At 42.4% G+C, this 20,432-nt stretch overlaps 1 pseudogene; it reads left to right on the top strand.

The window, feature by feature from the left end:
* The first annotated feature begins 2,542 nt into the window (after nucleotides 1-2,542).
* On the top strand, nucleotides 2,543-19,006 carry LOC133822211 (protein argonaute MEL1-like; annotated as a pseudogene).
* Nucleotides 19,007-20,432: the final 1,426 nt, after the last annotated feature.

Raw genomic sequence — 20,432 nt, 5'->3', positions numbered from 1 at the left:
ACCACTTCCAACGTCAGATTTACGAGGGCGAAGAAGGGAAGAGAAAAAGATTACAGGTCGCCCTTTATCCGGATCCGGACACCGAGCTCAGACCGATTCCTCTTGATCCTACGCTCAAAGTGACAATCACCTTCAAGCCAGGCGCTCTTCAATTTTTGTTGATGGGGGAACCTTCTACCTCGCAGCCGAGGAGAGAATTCTTTGAGGCCGAGCATTACTGGAGCTTGGTTACGTCGTTAGGTCAGATAGCTGATATTCTGGCCTTTCACGGTATAGGACTATCGGGCTCGCTGAGGTGTCGAGCTCCGACCTCCCACGAGCGTAGTTGCCGCGCTCCAGGAGATGGAAATCCTAACAGCAAGCTGAGATACGCAGCTTGGAGCCAGGAGCATATGAAGGCAGGGGCGATACTGCCCTTGAAGTCTTTTTTCAAGGACTTCACAGACTTTGTTGGGTTGGCTCCCTTCCAGCTCAACACCAATTCTTACAGGGTTCTGTCTGCCCTGAGGTCGCTGTACCACGAGCTGAAGTGGAAAGGACCTTCACCAAAAGAGATCTTATATCTCTTTTGCTTGAAAAGCAATCCCTCTCGAGCTCGGGGAGGAGATGGCTTCTACTATCTCTTGAGCTATCCCAAGGAGAAGAAGATGTTTGAAGATCTTCCCAACCACCCTCCTGATTTCAAGAAGGCCTTCTTTTTGACAGATGGCCTAGCCCCGTCTCGATTATACTCTTTCAGACGGATTCGTAAGTATCTCAACTTCTTTCTTTTTTGTGCTCGAATTTTTCTTAGGCTCGTATTTAGTTGAAATGTGTTTTATCTTCCAGCCAACTACCATCGCCCTACCCCCACCAAGGAGATGAGGGAGCACAGAGAAACTCTGCTCCAACTTCCCTATGGCATGAGATCCCTCTCCTACCTCCTACATGAAGGCAAGCTCCGGGCATGTGGGCTCTTAGGGGAGGATCAGTCTACATCTGGCTGGTCCAACAAGAAGTAAGACCGGTGGGAGCTTGTGCCTCAGTCGACCGGCAACCTCCCCCCAAGGAGAGATGCGAGGCCTCCATCTCTGACTCAACGTCGAAGGAGTCCACAATCGAGGAACGAGGCCAACAACGAGGCCTCGAGCTCGGGCTCGGATGAACAAGGTACAGTCATCCTTAGCTCAAATTTGTGGTCTCCCTCACTACTAAAACATAAGCCAGATAGATTAGTATTGTGTAAGGACGATAGGAACCATTTTTATGTATGGTCTTGGGTAGATGAGAGGGTACATATGTTCGATAGCTGGCTCGGGAAATACGACACCATGTATAGCCTGAACGAGGTATGGAACGAAATAGCCGTCCAATACAGGACTAACGACTATAGGGACCTTTCGAGGTTGACATCCATCTATGGGGAAGATACTCCCCTTGCCTCTTCTGAAGATGGGGGAATTTCGTGGTCGCCGAGCACAAGCTTGGAGGAGAGTTCCAGTTAGGTTTCTCTCCACTTGTCTTTTTATCCCTTGTCTGTCCGTATCATGTCAAATTATTTTGTTTTTGGGATAACTCATAATGTGGTGTAAATGTGCAGGTGAGATGGACTCCGACCTTGACAACATCCTAGAGAGTGGCAGGGCCAAGAGAAGTAAGCGCCCGAGGGGCTCGCGGAAGTCCGAGCGACCTGCCAAGGTCCTCAAGAGGACTGAGAAGACTCCTCCTCCACTAGCTCCAGCTGCTATAAGCCTGGCTGTGGAACCGACTCCTTAGGTCGAAGTGTCCACTATGGTCGAGCTCCAACCCCCTTCGATCATGGTTCACTCAATGCTCGGCCCACCTCCGAAAAAACCCTCAGCTTCCACAACACGCAAGTTGTCGGTTTCTACTCACGTCGATGAGTATGTAATTGACAATGCTGCTGGATCCCATGGGGCTACACTTGGCTCGGACATTCTGTCTCGAGTGGGCCAGAGCTTTAGCGGCTTTGACGCCCCTCATTGGCAGTTTTTGAACAATGCTCGAGACTGCAATACACTTTACGAGAAGAGTATCGAGCTCACTGCTGTGGTAACTTCCCTCATCTTTCAGTATTAGCCGTATTTACACTTGGTTTATATGCTAATTTGATTTCTTTGTATGCCAGACTCTTGCTGTCTCTGCTCAGCTCAATTATAAGCTGAACAACGAGGTCCACTTGAGCATGTCTATTGCTCAGGAGGCGAAGGATCTTCAGCTCAAACTGAGTGACGAGCTCAAGGCAACAAAAGCAAAGGTTGAGGCAGGAGTTGAGGAACTAAAGGCCAAGTCTTCCGAGCTTGAAAAGCTGAATGCCCGGCTCGTGGAGCTTGAAAAGGAAAATGCTCGGGTCAAGGAGATCAATGCCAAGCTTGAAGAAGAGAAGGCCGTCACTTTCGAGATCATGGAGGGTGAAAAGACTCGTCTTCTCGAAGAGTTTAAGGAGAAGAAGGACCGGGCAGTCGACATGGCCATGTACAGAATCTGGGCCAACAATGTCGACCTCGACACCAGCTTCTTAGGCCCTCTTGAAGTGAACCTCATGGCCCAATGGCAGGCTCGGTTGGATGATGAGGAGACTGCTCGAGATGAGGCGGAGGGAGCCGGGGAGGATGCTGACGCTGAGAAGGCCAAGGAGAATGCTCCTCCTTCTTTTTGTAATAGCCTTTTATGTTTGGTTTATTATTTGTGCCCATAGGGCCAACACAATTCTACAGCTCGTAAAAGAGCTGCCTTTATATGATATTTGAGATACCATTTTTTGTTTTTATTTTAATATATATGCTTTACATTTCTTGGGTTGAAATATTTTGCACAATTTATATTAAAGTGTCATATATGCTTGTTTATTCATACAAAGATAGTTTGGATTTTTAAGCTCGAGGTTCAGTGCATTCATGCACAGTTTGCTCGAATTATCCACTTCCGATCTCGTTATTTGTCAAGGTTGGATATTACTTTTACCATGCACCCGAAAGTACTTATATGGTGTGAAATGCAGATGGTTTAGTTATATCTTACTTTTTTAGTTACTTTTTCTCGTCCTTGGGTAGCTCCCCGAGGTTATGAGGTCGAAACTATTGTGCTGCAAGATACTCCAGCCTCGATCTCGACTTAACGCGAAGTGGGTTAGGCTCCAACTTACTATCGAGTAGTTTTAGCTAGTTTGTTCCAAACCTATTAAGGTTGCGTTAGGTTTGTAATCCATACACTTATATTCTTATCTCTTGATAATTTGATTATGTTCAAACTTTCTCATCTCGCGCATTTGGTTATATTCTTATCTCTTGATAATTTGATTATCTCTTCCATGATTTTATTAGCTTCGGGTGGGGTCACGCATCAGAGTAGTCGCATGGAATATCCTCTCTTATACACCTTTCCATCTACAATGGTATACCTAGGGATTTGGTACATCAATTTTCGAGCCTTGGCTCGTTCTTCCGGGAGAACGCCGGTCTCGAGGTACTCAACTATCGGAGTCATACAGGTTGGCTCGGAATTGATCATACAAACATCCTCTTGTTCTAGCTCATTAATACTGGGTGTCGCAAGATGTTCGATTGGCACGATATTCAGTTCGTCATTCTCGGTAGAGGTGGCAAGCCTTTCTAAGGCGTCTGCGTTCGAGTTCTGTTCTCGGGGGACCTGTTCTATCGCATAGAACTCGAACTGCTCCAGTGCCGACTTCGCTTTTTCTAAGTATGCCGCCATCCTCGTACCACGAGCCTGGTACTCTCCTAAAATTTGGTTAACCACCAGCTGGGAGTCACTGTAGCAATGTAATGCTTTGGCTTTAAACTCCTTTGCTATGCAAAGTCCCACCAATAGAGCCTCGTACTCAGCCTCGTTATTCGACGCGTCGAAGTCAAATCTTAAGGCAGAGTGAAATCGGCTTCCTGCAAGGGTGATCAAAATTACTCCTGCTCCCGATCCATTTTCATTAGCGGACCCGTCAACATAAAGTTTCCATAGCTCGCGGGCCGGGGTTATAACTTCATCATTGGCCACGCCTGTACATTCCACTATGAAGTCTGCCAAGGCCTGCCCCTTAATGGTCGTCCTTAGATGATAAGTGATCTTGAATTTTCCGAATTCAACAGCCCATTTGAGTAGTCGACCTGAAGCTTCTGGCTTGGATAAGACTTGTCTTAGTGGTTGATCAGTAAGTACATGGATGGGGTGCGCCTGGAAATAGGGTCGGAGCTTTCGAGATGAGTTAATTAGGCTGAGAGCTAACTTCTCCATCAAGGGATATCTTGATTTTGCCCCCAGTAATCTTTTGCTGACATAATACATGGGCCTTTGCACTTTTTCTTCTTCTCGCACGAGTATCGCGCTTATGGCGTGCTCGGTCGTAGCGAGGTACAGGTACAAAACTTCTCCCGTAACGGGTTTTGACAAGATGGGGGGTTCTGCGAGGTGCTTCTTGAGCTCTTGAAAGGCCAACTCGCACTCTTCCGTCCATTCAAAGTTCTTGCCTCCACTCAAAAGGTTGAAAAATGGAAGACAACGATCTATAGATTTTGAGATAAACCTACTTAATGCCGCCATCCTGCCAGTCAAACTTTGGACATCCTTATGTTTTCGAGGTGAAGGCATGTCGATCAGAGCCTGGATTTTGTCTGGATTAGCTTCTATTCCTCGAGCATTTACAATGAAACCAAAGAATTTTCCTAAAGATACTCCGAAAGAGCACTTATGAGGGTTAAGTTTCATGTTATATTTCCGTAACACGGCAAAGCATTCTTCGAGGTCATCCACATGGTTATTGTTAAGTTGAGATTTAACTAACATATCGTCAACATAAAATTCCATGTTATTCCCTATTTGTTCGGAGAACATCATGTTCACGAGCCGCTAGTAAGTAGCTCCATCATTCTTGAGCCTGAATGACATGACGTTATAACAATACAACCCTTTGTCAGTTATGAACTCGTATGTTCTTGGTCGGGGGCATGCATTGTAACGCCCTGGATAGCCAAGACCGTTACATTGTGTGTTTATTAAGTGCTAGACTTGCTAATCAAGTCATTTTATTTAAAACGTGTTATCGAAACTATAAAGGAACTAGGGTTAAATGTTTTGGTCTCCAAAAGTCACATTTTCATTAAGAAACATTGTTTGTTTACACGGGATCCCAAAAATAGTAAGTTTAAAGACCGTTTACAAAAGTCATAAGGTTTAAGTACAATATTAAGCCATATTAAGGCAAAACAGACAGTTAGGCAATCCCTGTCCTGATCCACTCCTCGACCATGGCGATCGAACAACTGGCTATGTACATTCAACCCCGCAGCCCTCCATCTCAGGATTGGTCCAGCTTGCCCTTGCCTTTACCTACACCACGTAGCACCCGTGAGCCAAGGCCCAGCAAGAAAACACAACAACAGAGCATAAGCAATCAACATACAAATCAATATCTCATATTGCATTCACATAATCCCAACCACATAATCATTCAGTACAATCAAGTATTCCACATACTAAACACATCAACTCATATCATTAACAGTTCACAAACGATAACTAGGGCTAGCGCCCTCAGGCCGCTCCCTCCGTTATCCCATTGACTCCGGCCCGCTTAAACCGAGCTCAGTGAATATTAAGCTGTCCTCGGCTAGCAGTGGCCAAGCCGCGCCTTGTGCGCAAATATTATGTATGGCAATCTTAGGCCGCTTTTACATGTCCCATGGCATAATACCATCATTGACATGATACAGATATCGGGAGCACTTAGTCCCATCACAAACATATAACCAGGTGCAGTTTTCTAACCTTTCAATTGCTAGCTTTGATCACTCGACTCCTTGAGCACGATCCCTCTCGAGCCCTAGCGCTCACCTAAACACAACCATAGGTCAAAGTCATTATCAATCCTCAAGTCCAAAACCTAGCCTCGGGGCCAATCCCGAGCCCCCGGGAAGTCCTAGTTCCACCAAACAAGGTGGTGGAATCAAACCCCAAACCCTTGGTAAAAAACCCTTGCAAACAACCCTAAAATCCCCTTCAGAAGACAGGGCAGTGCTACAGTGCTCTTAGGAGGGCGCTACAGCGCTACAAACAGAAGCAAAATCCCTCAGGAAGCTTGGCCTAGCGCTACAGCGCCCAAAGGCTAGCGCTGTAGCGCTAGTCACAGACAGGCAAACTCCAAATTTCTCTTCTTGCGATTTCCTCGAACCAAACACAACCAAAAATTCTCCAAACCTTTACTAAACTCAAAAAAAACCTTATGAAAATACTCCACTCATCCCAAGCACCCCAAATACTTAGAACTCAAGCACATGCATCCCTAATCTCAAAATTCACCATAGCCACTTCTAGACATTAAAACTTAGCAGAAACCAGTTAAACATCAAAGTTAGAAGCTTAGAATTTATACCTTTGGTGGAATTTCGACCTCAAGTTGCCTCTAGACCTCCTTAGCTTGCTCTTCCTCAACCCGTGGCTCCAACTTTCCTAAAATTCCCCATCAACATAGCTTAGATATCTTAGCTAAGAACCAAAACTAGAACTGAAGAAACTTACAGAATTTTACCTCAAGTGTTGGTGAGTTCTTGCTATACCTCAGCCAATTCCTCAAACCTAGCTTAGGATCCTTGATGCTCAGCCTAACCCAGCTCTCCTATGAGCTTTGCTCCAAAAATCCTCAAGAAACTGATGAAGGAAGGATAAACCGACCTTAAAAACTCTCTCTGTTTTCTCCCTTTCTTTTTCTTCCTTTTCCTTCTTTTCTTTCTTTCCTCAGACTTCTATATTTTTCCTACAACTTCCACTAACATAAATCCTTAACTTATCTATCTCTGAGATGCCAATTGACCAAAATGCCCTCCCTATTAACTCCAAACCCTTTAGTCCACTTAGGGCCATTTTAGTCATTTTGCCCAATTCCCGCTAACTCCTCGAGTGTCTCTCATATTTACCGCTTGATTCCCGATACCTAATTAATCACCAATAATATTCCTCAATGTCAAAATAGACTCCAACATACTCACTAAATTCCCATTTATACCCCTAGGCTCACCCCGAGTCGGGTATAAATCCCCGCCATGACTTTTTTGCTACTTTGCTCACTAGGATCGTCTCGAGTCACAGATCACAGATATATCCACATAATACTGTGTTCTCAACAGTTATCACATATATCAATACAATTATGCCCATACTGGCCAAAATTACGATTATACCCTTCTAGTCTAATCAGGGCCTACATGCATACTAATACACATAGTCATGCATCTCAAATATTCAAATAGTCATATAACATGCTTTAAATCATAATCATGCATTTACTCATCAAAATCGCACATAATTCCCATTATGCCCTCCAGGCACACTAATCAAGGCCCTTAAGCCTTATTAGTGAATTTGGGTCGTTACAAACATCCCCTCCTAATGAGAATTTCGTCCTCGAAATTTACCTGAACAACTCGGGATATTGATCCCGCATCGTTGTCTCAAGCTCCCAGGTCGCCTCATCGACCTTACTATTCATCCACAACACTTTAACAAGAGGAATCGTCTTATTCAGTAACACTTTATCTTTCCGATCCAAGATCTGAATTGGTTGCTCCTCATAAGCCAAATCTGTCTGTAACTCCAAATCTTCATACCTCAACACATGAGTCCCATCTGAGACGTACTTCCGAAGCATGGAAACATGGAATACATCATGAACTCCAGACAACATGTAACGCCCTGGTTACCCCAGAACAGTTACGGTGAACGGTGAACCAGAAATTTGACCCGCTACCCGAGTCCTTAGGTTAAAAACGTGATCTAAGCGTTATTATCAGGTTAAGGTAGAAAACCAGTAAAAAGGAAAGGGTACATTTCATTAAGTAAATAAACTGCTCATGAGCCTTTTAAAATGTTTACAAGTAGTTCGTAATACAAAAGAGTCGCTACAGTTCCAAATTTACAAACTCCGCCGGCCTAAGCGGCAAAAATAAGGTAAACCCCTAGTCCCTTTGAGAACTCCTTGACCGTGGCGGTCAAGCGGCCCTGTATGTACATCACACCGCCCAAGCTCCCCACTCAAGGCTGGCCAAGCTTTTCCTTTCCTTTACCTGCACCACATAGCACCCATGAGCCAAGGCCCAGCAAGAAAACATAATAAAACATGCCATAATATCAGCAACGATCATAATAACCATTCAGGACTACCAGTCCAACGAATAGGTGACAATAGCCAAAAGTCACAGTAATGAGCATCGCTCTCTTTAGCCATGTGACGATAGGGTCACCAGGGCTTAATCAATAAGTGTTTCATTCATAAGTTTGTTCAGGACAGGTGCATGGTGATTGGTCACCAACATAACCTTCCTCACGACTCTAGAGTCGAAACTATGGACAACGTCCCTTAGCCACGTGACAAACGGTCACCGGGGTCATATACCTTGGCTATAGTCATCTGGTCGTAGACCAGGCAAGCGCTTATAAGTTCTTCGACCTTAGGGTCGGTCCCGCATTAATGCCATAGAGCCACTCAATGCGTGATCATCGACTTTGGAGTCGGTCCCTGACTAGTCAGTGTCTTAAACAGGTAATCAGCATTCATTAGCATTTAATATGCAATCCACGTTCATATGTATCAACCAACATGCCTCAATATCAAACCATGCATGTCATATACCTGTACAAGGTGCAACTGTATCCATACACTGTTTTCTTACCTCAAGTCCGAGCGAGAAGTATGATAAAGACGACCCCTGAGAACGATCGGTCTTTTAGTTCCTTAGTGGTTACCTAATCACAACCAATTATAACCTCAATTAATGAGAATCCACAATAATAGGGTCTTAACCTAAGCACCACCCTCGGGACCTCGAAACATGCCCACACGGTGAGTAGAATTGATCTCGGGCCTTAAGGATTGAAACCCCAAGTCAAAAACCCTTAAAAACACTCAAAACGGGGTTTGGAAGGAACAGGGTAGCGCTACAGCGCTTAACCCCTAGCGCCACAGCGCTCTACTCAGAACCTCCCAAAAGCCAAAAAAACCTCCTGAGGAGCGCTATAGCGCCCTAGGGTGGGCGCTGTAGCGCTACCTCCAGCCCAAAACATCCCTGAACTGACCTTCTTCATCTCCTTCGTTTCTAACTCGATCTCCAGGCTTCCAAAGCCTATTCTTGATGCCAAATAAACCCAAAAACCATCCCAACACATCCCAAACATCACAAGCATGGGAACCCTAGCCAAAACTCCCAACAAAACCCATGAATTCACCCTAGAAATCTCAGCTGTAAAGTAAAACCAAAACAGAGCAAACCAGAGAAAATCATGGTAAAAAACTTACCCAAAGCTTGGCTTATGAAGCTCTTCAATAGTGGAACACACTCCCAAACTCCCAAGGCTTGCTTCCCAAGCTAGAATCCTCAGAGTTGGCTCAAAAACCACAAAGAACAGTGAGAAAAAGGAGGTACGGGAGAACTCTAAAATATACTCTGTTTTCCTTCACTATTTTCTTCAGCCAAGAGTGTTATATCTATCCTAGGGGTGAAATTTCCATTTTACCCCTAGGTCAATTAATACTTTCTAAAGGCTCCCAAGGGCATTTTTGGTACTTTCCTCCAAACTCATTAATCATAATTAACGCTCTCCAATTCCCGCTATTCTCAAAAATCATAAACACCATTAACTCACCTCCCGTTACCCTTTATCTCCCGGTAACGCTCTAACCATCAAAATCACCCCGAGACTCAACCCAAGTCCCGACACTTAAACCTGTTGTGACTAAACCGCTAATCAATAATCTACGATCGTTTCATGTCGAACAGCTCGAACAAACCCACATCATAATGTGGTCTCAACATATATCACCGACATGCATACAATTAACATTATATTATAATATAATTCTCATAAACATGCATAAACACATTAAATGGCTTAATTAAAAAATTATGGCCCTCCCGGCCTACTAATCCAGCCGTTAACCACATTAGGGAATCCGGGGCATTACACAACGATGGTGGCAAAGCTAACCTGTAAGCCACCTGACCAATCCTTTCTAGGATCTCGAATGGTCCAATGAATCTAGGGCTTAGCTTGCCCTTTTTACCAAACCTCCTCACCCCTCGCAGTGGTAAACTCGGAGAAAGATGTGGTCCCCAACCTGGAACTCCACGTCCCTACGCTTAGGATCAGCGTAGCTTTTCTGTCTGCTCTGAGAAGCGAGCATCCTAGCCCGGATCTTCTCTATGGCCTCACTTGTCTTCTGAACCATATCTGGCCCCAAATATCTCCTCTCACCCATCTCATCCCAATGAATGGGTGATCTACACTTCCTCCCATATAACATCTCATAGGGAGCCACTCGAATCGTTGATTGATAACTATTTTTATACGAAAATTCAATCAACGGAAGATACTTACTCCATGAACCCTCAAAGTCAATCACACATGCTCTGAGCATATCCTCCAATACTTGGATCGTCCTCTCAGACTGTCCATCAGTCTGAGGATGAAAGGCTGTACTGAATTTCAACTGAGTCCCCAAAGCCTTTTGCAAACCACCCCAAAACTTGGAAGTGAAAATAGGATCCCGGTCTGACACTATAGACTTAGGAACCCCATGGAGACGTACAATCTCCCTCACATACAATTCAGCATACTAATCCACAGTATATGTTGACCTCACTGGAAGAAAATGGGCTGACTTGGTGTATCTATCCACTATCACCCACACTGAATCGTGAAGACCCACTGTCCTGGGTAAACCCCCCACAAAATCCATAGTAATGTCCTCCCATTTCCATTCAGGAATACCCAAAGGCTGAAGCAACCCCGCTGGTCGCTGATGCTCAGCTTTCACCTGCTGACAGGTTAAGCATCTGGCAACGTACTCCACCACATCCTTCTTCATCCCGGGCCACCAATATAAAGTCCGTAGATCCTGATACATCTTCGTGGTACCTGGATGAAGTGAGTACGGCGTCGTATGAGACTCATCTAGCATCTCTCGTCTGATCCCCTCATCAGCTGGAACACAAATCCGTCCCTGATACCGAAGTAAACCAACCTCAGAAACAGAATAGTCCTTAGCTACTCCCGCTAAGACATCCTCTCTAACCCTCTGTAACTGAGCATCTGCCAACTGCCCTTCTCTGATCCGCTCTAGCAGAGTCGATTGCAGAGTAATATTAGCCAACCGTCCTACCACCAACTCTATCCCTGCTCTAACCATCTCATCAGCTAACTCCTTTGAGATCTGGATAGAACTATACAACTGACCTGGACCTCTCCAACTCAATGCATCAGCCACCACATTGGCTTTCCCCGGATGGTAAAGAATATCACAATCATAATCCTTTACCAACTCTAGCCAATGCCTCTGTCTCATGTTCAGGTCCTTCTGTGTAAAGAAATACTTCAGGCTCTTATGGTCAGTGTATACCTCGCACTTCTCCCCATACAAATAATGTCGCCAAATCTTCAGTGCAAAAACCACTGCTGCCAGCTCCAAATCATGAGTAGGATACTGCTGCTCATACTCCTTCAGCTGTCGTGATGCATAAGCTATAACCTTCTCATTCTGCATCAACACACAGCCTAAGCCCAACCTCGATGCATCACAATAAACCATAAACTTCCCTTCCCTCGAAGGAAGACTCAACACTGGCGCTGTAATAAGTCGTCGCTTCAGCTCTTGGAAACTGTCTTCACACTTGTCTGACCAGATAAACTTCAAATTCTTTCTTGTCAATTCTGTCATCGGTGCTGCTATCTTTGAGAAGCCCTCTACAAACCGTCTGTAGTAACTTGCCAACCCAAGAAAACTCCGCACCTCCGAGGCATTCCTTGGCCTCGGCCAATCCCTAACCGCCTCTATCTTAGATGGATCCACCTTAATCCCATCTGCACCTACGATATGTCCAAGGAATGTCACTTCGGGTAACCAAAATTCACATTTCTTGAACTTGGCGTACAACTGATGCTCCCTCAACCTCTGAAGAACTTGTCGATGATGGAGCTCATGCTCTGCCTCTGAACTAGAATACACCAAGATGTCGTCGATGAAGACAATAACGAACTGATCTAAGAAATCCTTGAACACCCTGTTCATTAGATCCATAAAGGCTGCTGGGGCATTGGTCAAACCAAAAGACATGACCAAGAATTCATAGTGCCCATACTGTGTTCGGAAGGCCGTCTTAGGGATGTCCTCATCCTTGATCCTCAGCTGGTGATAACCAGATCGAAGATCAATATTTGAGAACACTGTCTTACCCTGAAGCTGATCGAACAAGTCATCAATCCTTGGTAGGGGATACTTATTCTTGATAGTTAGCTTGTTCAATTCTCGGTAGTCAATACACATCCTCAAAGTCACGTCCTTCTTCTTCACAAACAAAACTGGAGCACCCCATGGTGAGTAACTAGGCCTGATGAACCCTAAATCTAGAAGCTCCTGCAGCTGTATCTTTAATTCTTTCAGTTCCACCAGTGCCATTCTATATGGTGCCCTCGACACTGGCTCTGTCCCTGGCGCCAACTCAATAACAAACTGAATCTCTCTACGCGGTGGCAACCCAGGCAAATCCTCAGGGAACACATCCAAGAACTCGTAAACCAATCTGGTCTCCTCTGGTCCTACTGGTGAGACTCTGGTGGTATCCACCACACTAGCCAGAAAGACTATACATCCCCATTGTAACAAGTCTCTGGCTCTCAATGCAGATATCCTGGGTACGCGGGGTCCATGCACCGCTCCCACAAAAACAAAAGGATCCTCGTCCTCTGGCTCAAAAGTTACCATCTTCTTCCTGCAGTCAATGGTAGCTCCATATCTAACTAGCCAATCCATACCTAAAATCATATCAAAGTCCTCCATACTTAACTCAATCAAGTCTACTGATAACTCCCTACCATCAACTATTACTGGTAGTGCTCTAATCCACCTCCTAGATACTACTAGTTCTCCTGTAGGAAAAATAGTCCCAAACCCTGAAGTACTATACTCACTAGGTCTACACAATCTATCAATCACCTTATCAGATACAAACGAATGCGTAGCACCAGAATCAATCAACACAGTAAAAGGAATGCCAGCACTAGAAAGCTGACCTGTCACTACTGAGGAACTAGCCTCGGCCTCCGCCTGCGTCAGGGTGAACACTCGAGCTGGAGTCAAGCTGTCCACCTGCCCTGTCTCTCCCTTCTTCACCGTCGGGCAATCCTTCCTGAGGTGTCCCACCACCCCGCACACATAGCAGGCCTTAGCTCGACACTCGCCCGGATGGCGTCTCTTGCACCTCGTGCACTCTGGATAAGTCCTCCATGAATCACCACCTCCCTGACGGCCACCCTGAGTACCCCGACCTCTCCTATCAGGCCCAGGAGCGATCGGAGCATCAGAAATCTTTCTCTTCAAATCACTGGGGCCTCCACCCCTACCAGAACCAGAATATGGAGGCACCACCCTGCGGCCTTCCCTTCTCACCGCATTCTCTCTCCATATCTTGTTCTCCGCTTCCTCAGTGGTAAGAGCCTTCTCCACAGCCTGGGCATAAGTTGTCCCTCCAGGAACTGTGGTAATTCTCACATCTCAGGCTATCATAGCATTCAGCCCTCTGATAAACCTGTCCTGCCTAGCTGCATCAGTAGGCACAAGACTTGGTGCGAACTTCGCAAGTTTGTCGAACTTCAAGGCATATTCTGTAACTGTCATACTGCCCTGAAACCAACCCCACGAACTCATTCACTTTCGCTGTCCTGATGGCAACATTATAATACTTCTGATTAAACAAGTCCTTAAACCCTTCCCAAGTCAATATAGAAACATCTCTGGTCTGTGATGCCACCTCCCACTAGATTCGGGCATCCTCCCTCAGCATATAAATGGCACAGGCCACTCTGTCATGTCCTTCTACCCTCATGAAATCAAGTATGGTAGTGATCATAGTCATCCATTGCGATAGCCAACTTGAAAGAACCTCAAAGTCACAAGAGGAGTAAGCATATAGAAAGGAAGTATCACATTATTCGAGAATATGTGGCCACGGGAGATGTGAAGGTTATGGAGATTGCAACTGAAGACAATCTTGCGGATCCGTTTACAAAGACACTACTAGAAGCTACATTTGATAAGCATATCAAGGAGATGGGATTAGTAGAATTAAGGCATTAGTTTCAATTAGTGCAAGTGGGAGTTTGTTGGGGTTTTATGCCCTAATTAAAACCCAAATTCTTTGTAATCTCATTTTATTATCAATAAAAGAATAGAAATCATTTTTTGACTTGGTCAATCACTTTGCTCACATGTTTTATTTTCATGATTATTTGTTTAATATAAACTTCTTAAATCCCGAGCATATAGCTAATCTTATTTATAGTGACGTAATCACAGTGGAATATAAATATGATTATATGTTCAAAAATAAGTTAGTCCTAAGATTAGTCAGTGCACCGGATTTACACTGACTTGCCAATCTACGATATGATCTACTTACACATTACAGTGTTATGTTCTTTCCAGAACATTAGCAAAGTAGATAAGATCAGATGTATTTGTTACATCGGACAGGACCGATATTGACAGTTGATAAGATAAGTAAACATACCGTTATTATCTATTCTAGTCATATCATATAGTTGACCATAGGTCAATTCAATCTCAATTCTGAGTGGTTAGTATTCTAACTGGTTGTATTATTTGAGTTCTTTGACTTGTTCGTTACTAGCTTACCCTACGGACTAGCCCATACTTACATCTTGGGAACTCGGTAGTATAATTGAGTGGGAGTGTTAATCATAGATATGGACATCTATAGCTTCTGATGAAGAAGTGAAACGATGGTTTCCTTTTAGTTTGGTTCAAGGTGATAAATGATAGAGATCTCATTTCAATAATTAAATTAGTTTACTGAAATATCATTTATAAGGAACTAAGTGTTTTAAGGATAAAATACAATGAGGGGTAAAATGGTATTTTAGTCCTATCTCATTGTAGACAGTCTATAGAGGATTGAGTGACAATTATGGTTGTAACAATGGATAATTAATAGCGTATCTATATTTGTTCTAGAGCGTTCTATGAATTCAAGAGTGCAATTCCAAGTCTATAGTGGAGTCACGAGGAATTAATAAGTTAGTAAATTTATTTGTTAGATTTATGATAACTTATTGGAGCTTGATTTCATAGGCCCATGGTCCCCATTGTACCTTGGATAAAATCATCTAGATAGTCTCAATTAATTGATTTAATTATCAATTAGAATTATCAAAGTTGACCAGGTCAATTTTGGATAGTTTCACAGAGTTGTGTAATTTTGAGAAGAAAAGAGAAATTATGGCAGATTTATTAATTAAGATAAATTGGTATCAAAATTAATAAATAAATTTAAATCAAGGTTCAAATTATAAATAATTAATTTGATAAAGGATTTAAATAATTAAATCAATAGAAAATAATACAGGCCTTGATTTTAAGTCCAATGGGCTTATAATCAAATGAGAAATTTCACGGGCATATAGCCCATCATAATTTCGACCTAGGGCTTCAAAATGGCTGTTATTTTATTGATTTTTTAATTAAATTAAATGACCTAATTGAGTCTATAAAAGGAGTGCTTAGAGAGAAGATTTCAGAGACGACAGATAAGTCACAAGTCAGATTTTCTGATAGTTTTATATTCTCTCTAAACACAAGTCCTTTTCTAAACCTCTTTGTTATTTTCTCTTATTTTCTCTATATCTATCTCATGTGTTGAGAATTGCCCACACTAGTCTAGGTGGTTCTAAGGATACATTGGAAGATCGTGAAGAAAATAGAAGATCAGTTCAGTTTCTTGATAATACTCTGCGACAGAAAGGATACAAGAGTTAGAGAAACTGAAGGAAGGACTCTTAATTCCGCTGCGTATACTGTAAGTATTATATTATTTGTTTCTCTTTTAATTCAATTTTAGAAACATGTTTTAGGCTATCTTGTATTAATTTGTTTAATATTAGATATACATGAAAATAAATAAAGATCCTGTATAAGCTTTTTCCAACAGGTAAACCGTGACATTATCAAACAGCTGGATACTCTCTACCGTGCCTCTCATTTGGCTAATCTGAGAGTTGCTTATGATGGTGGGAAGTCTATCTACACTGCTGGGGAGTTGCCATTTTCCTCCAAATAATTTATTATAAAGTTGTCTGACAATGATAGAGAAACTGGAAGCTCTAGTACCAGGAGGTATTATATACTACATTAAGTTTGACATTTTGAGTAATACTATTTTCATTTTTATGTACTCTATTCTGATTTGATATTTTTTCCCTTAATTAGCTGTAGGGAACGTGAATTTAAGGTGACCATCAAGTTTGCTTCGAAGCCAGACTTACATCATCTGCGACAGTTTTTACAGAGCAGGCAACTTGATGCTCCTCAAGAGACAATTCAAGCACTGGATGTTGCTCTCAAAGGAGATCCATCGGATAAGTAATTCAATACTGCCTTCAGGCTTTAGAACAAAATGCTATTCTTTATAAAATTTTCTTACTGCTTTACTATTTTTTTTCATATGAAAATTCAGTGCCTGGTAGTTTATTTTGGTTTGTATATGTTATGTAACTTGATAATAATGTACTCTGTATGTTGTTAAAAGTGCTGAGTTTTTTTTAGTCGATGGCTTGAGTGTATGTATATCTTTAGCTGTAGGTATACTGTTGTTGGGAGGTCATTTTTTCACCTCACACTGGGGCGTCCTGGTGAGCTTGCAGATGGCATAATCTATTGGAAAGGGTACTATCAAAGTTTGAGGCCAATTCATTTGGGGCTTTCTCTTAACATTGGTATTGCCTTTAGCTAGTTTACTCTTTTATGCTTATAATGTTACAAGGCACCATGTGGTGCACCACCTGATGGCGTAAGGTCGTCGTTTGTGCAATTTAATGTCGATTCACACATAATCTAGTAAGATGCTAAAATATAATATGGAAGATGTTATGTGATGCCCTACAACAATTTTTGTTATCTAGATGGTTTTTACCAAGTGGACTGACGTTTCTTTTTCTGAACTACCTTATCCAATTATTGTAGATGTTTTAGCAAGGGCTTTTTATGAAACTATAAGGGTATCTGATTTCGTTTTCAAAAACTTTAATGTGAGAGACGATCTAAGGCCATTGCATGATCAAGTCCGGCTCCAGGTTCTTGCATATTAATAAGTTGGATATCGGTGATTTTCTTATCTATTATTAACATTATTAAAAGAAATTTATATCTATTTTTACTACTGCAGCTAAAGAAAAATTTGAAAGGGGTTAAAGTAGCATGCAGTCATTTGCAAAATACAAGGACTTATAATATTACTGGGATATCGACAGAGCCACTGAACAAATTAATGTGAGTGTGCATATGTCATGACCTTAACTATTCCATGTTGGTATGTGCTATGTGCTGCTATTTGATTTTAACAATTTGGGAAGATTTTTCTTGGTGGTATTTAAACTTCTCTACCTGTACTTTCAAATTGTTTTACTAACATGTTTATATTTTATTTTAGGTTTACTCTTGATGATAAGATGACACAGATTTCAGCTACTTCTTACTTTCAAGACAAGTACAAAATCAAACTCAGATATGTGACATGGCCTGCTCTGCAAGCAGGAAATGCAGCAAAGCCTATTTACTTACCCATGGAGGTTCCCATCATAGTTTCAATAACATTTTTTTTTGTGTGCTAAGTTCTATTGGACAACAGCTATTTTCATGATTATATTTCTAAATGTTGTATCTGTTATAGGTTTGTACAATTGTTGATACTCTAAGAAACTCAATGAAAGGAAAGTAACCAATCTATTGAGGGCAACCTGTCAAAGACCAAACGACAGGGAAGAAAGCATTTGGCGAATTGTTAAGCAGAACAAATACAGTGATCAGGAACTTGTCCAGGATTTTGGAATTAGTGTTGCAAACAATTTGACAATGGTTGATGCTCGAGTTTTACCTCCACCAGTGGTATTTTTCTAATATGTGCTTGCTTTTGCGTTTGACGAGTGAGTTCTACTCTTTCAATTGGAACTAATTCTATTATTTTTCTTCATGAAGCTTTTATACAGAGGTACTGGGAGGGAGGCTACTGAGCATCCTAGATTTGGGCAATGGAATATGTCCAATAAAGTAAGTAAATGATCTTTACAACTCCATTTTGTTATGATGTATGTGAAGAGGTATGATTCATTGACTTATTTTTTTTTGATTTTGGGTTATGATAGAAAATGATCAATGGAGGCCAAGTTGAGTTTTGGACATGTGTGAACTTCTCGCGTATCAATTCAGATATTCATGATCGCTTTTGTTCAGAATTGGTCAGTACTTGGCTCAATAGGGGAATGGTATGGTTACCGGATCTTTCTATCTCATCTCTTTTACTGTGACATTGCATTGACTGTTTATAATTGATTTTACCTTTACCTTAAGATGATATAGCCATTAGCATATAGATGAATTACTCATGTGTTAGTGTGAATAATAAGAGTTGTGTTACAATAATATGTTTTGTTGAATTGTGGTCTACATATGATGTTCATGGTGACTAGCAAATATGACTTGCATATCTAAGGCTTTTACAATATATATTGAAAATTTCTAGACCTTCCTTTCTATTGAAAATTGTACAATATATATTCTTTCATTTCTATTGAAAATTGTGCATGAATATACTGTTTTTCTATGTTTGCATATTTTAGGACCTTGATCAAGACTCCAAATGCAGCTCACGAATAGGGCTATGGACGGGGTTGGAGGGCTCGGGCTTGCGGAGGGTCGTGGATGGCTCGGTCTCATGGAGAGGTCATGGGTCAAAACTTGAAAAACTTGAAAAGCAGGAAAACCTCGCTGAACCCATTATTTTCACGTTGCTGGTATGTTCTATAAATTTCTGGCTGTCTTTGTTCGCGTGATGTCTAAATAAACACAAGTGTGAAAAGTACAAAGTATATTTGATTAAATATTTGCACTCTAGTCATGTTGACTGTTATATACGAAATGGGGAGTCTTATGCAGGATTAAATCAATACTTAGAGTTCTCAACTGTAACTTTAATGAAATTTATTTGGAAAAAAAAAAGATGAATTTTTTAGCTGCTGTTTTCAATTTTGATCCAATTAGAGAAAACCTAAATATTGAATTCTTATAACTGTTTGTTGGAGTTTGCATATCCTGTTATTACTTTTGTTGACGCGGTTCTTCGTCAACAGGTAATTAAGAAAATAAGAGGAAGGGATTAGTGCTTATGCTGAACCGAAATAGATGAATGATCTTTTTAGAAATGGGCTGGTGACACAATTACGTTTTTAGGTGGTTCAAAGGTTAAAATCCTTCTACTCCACCAGCCAATATTATTGCTATATGCTTGGTATTCTTTTACAGGGTATTTCTTACACACCAGAATCCAACCCTTTGCAACTCCCAGGGTCTCCATATTTATAGGAGAGGGCACCTGGGAGTTGGTAAGAAGGTCATCTCGTGACCTTCTTACCTATCATGTCAACTCTGTGACATTCATGATTAATTCCTAAAACCTGACACATGAAGTGTGGTCTAATCAATAGGTAAGGGGATAATGGGCCGCACGACCCAACCCAGTCGTGGGTGTCTGAATACGCACGTTCATGCTGCGTGTTCGAGAAGTCAGGGATATATCAGACACATGATGTCTGATATATGCACGTTTACCTTGTGTGGTTGACTTTATAAAAGGTCACAACCTCCAACTCTAGCTCATACCACGAGCTGGATGCTTCCCTCGACCTGTGGCCTTCAGAGTCCAAACTCAGTCTAACCTTGGCGAACCCTTAGGTTACCTCGAGCTGAGGAGGTAGGATCTTTCGATGGAAGCTCCGGTCTTGGGGATGTCCATGTGGTAGACATGATTAGGCTGTATCTCAATTTGCTAACAGCCCGTGGGAAAACCAGGGCTGACATTTGCCCTCCAAGCCCCTGCTCGTGGTACACGACGTCGCATAGGGCCACAGTAGGGGCTTTTAGGCTTCCCCATGAACTCTTCATGTTCCACATTTTACGCAGGCGCCGAATACGTGGAACATCGTGGTTGGTGACGGTACGTCTTCCGAGAACCGCATTTAATGGCCTAGCCTATACTTAGCCGTCGTTTCATCTTTCGAGTGGAGAGCCTTGGATCCCACATCAGGGCAATCCAACGGCCCTCCTCACGTGGCCCTTCACGTATATAAAAGGGGTGGCCACCTTACGCATGGGCCACCCGTTCATTTGAAATTTTTCAGAAATTTTCTTCTTCTTCTCTCTTCATTTTCAAAAGAAAAACCCTCTTCTTTCCGGCTGCCATTCCCAGCACTCAAGAAGTTCAGGCGTAAGGGCCCCTTCGAAGCTTTGGAATCAACTACTCCGACGAAGCCCCAACCCAGGCGATCCCTTCATCCTTTTCTCAACCAGAACATTCTGTAAGTCTCCTGAC

Source organism: Humulus lupulus, chromosome 1, assembly GCF_963169125.1.
Source record: "Humulus lupulus chromosome 1, drHumLupu1.1, whole genome shotgun sequence".
Lineage (NCBI taxonomy): Eukaryota > Viridiplantae > Streptophyta > Magnoliopsida > Rosales > Cannabaceae > Humulus > Humulus lupulus.
This window is presented reverse-complemented; position numbering and strand designations above follow the sequence as displayed.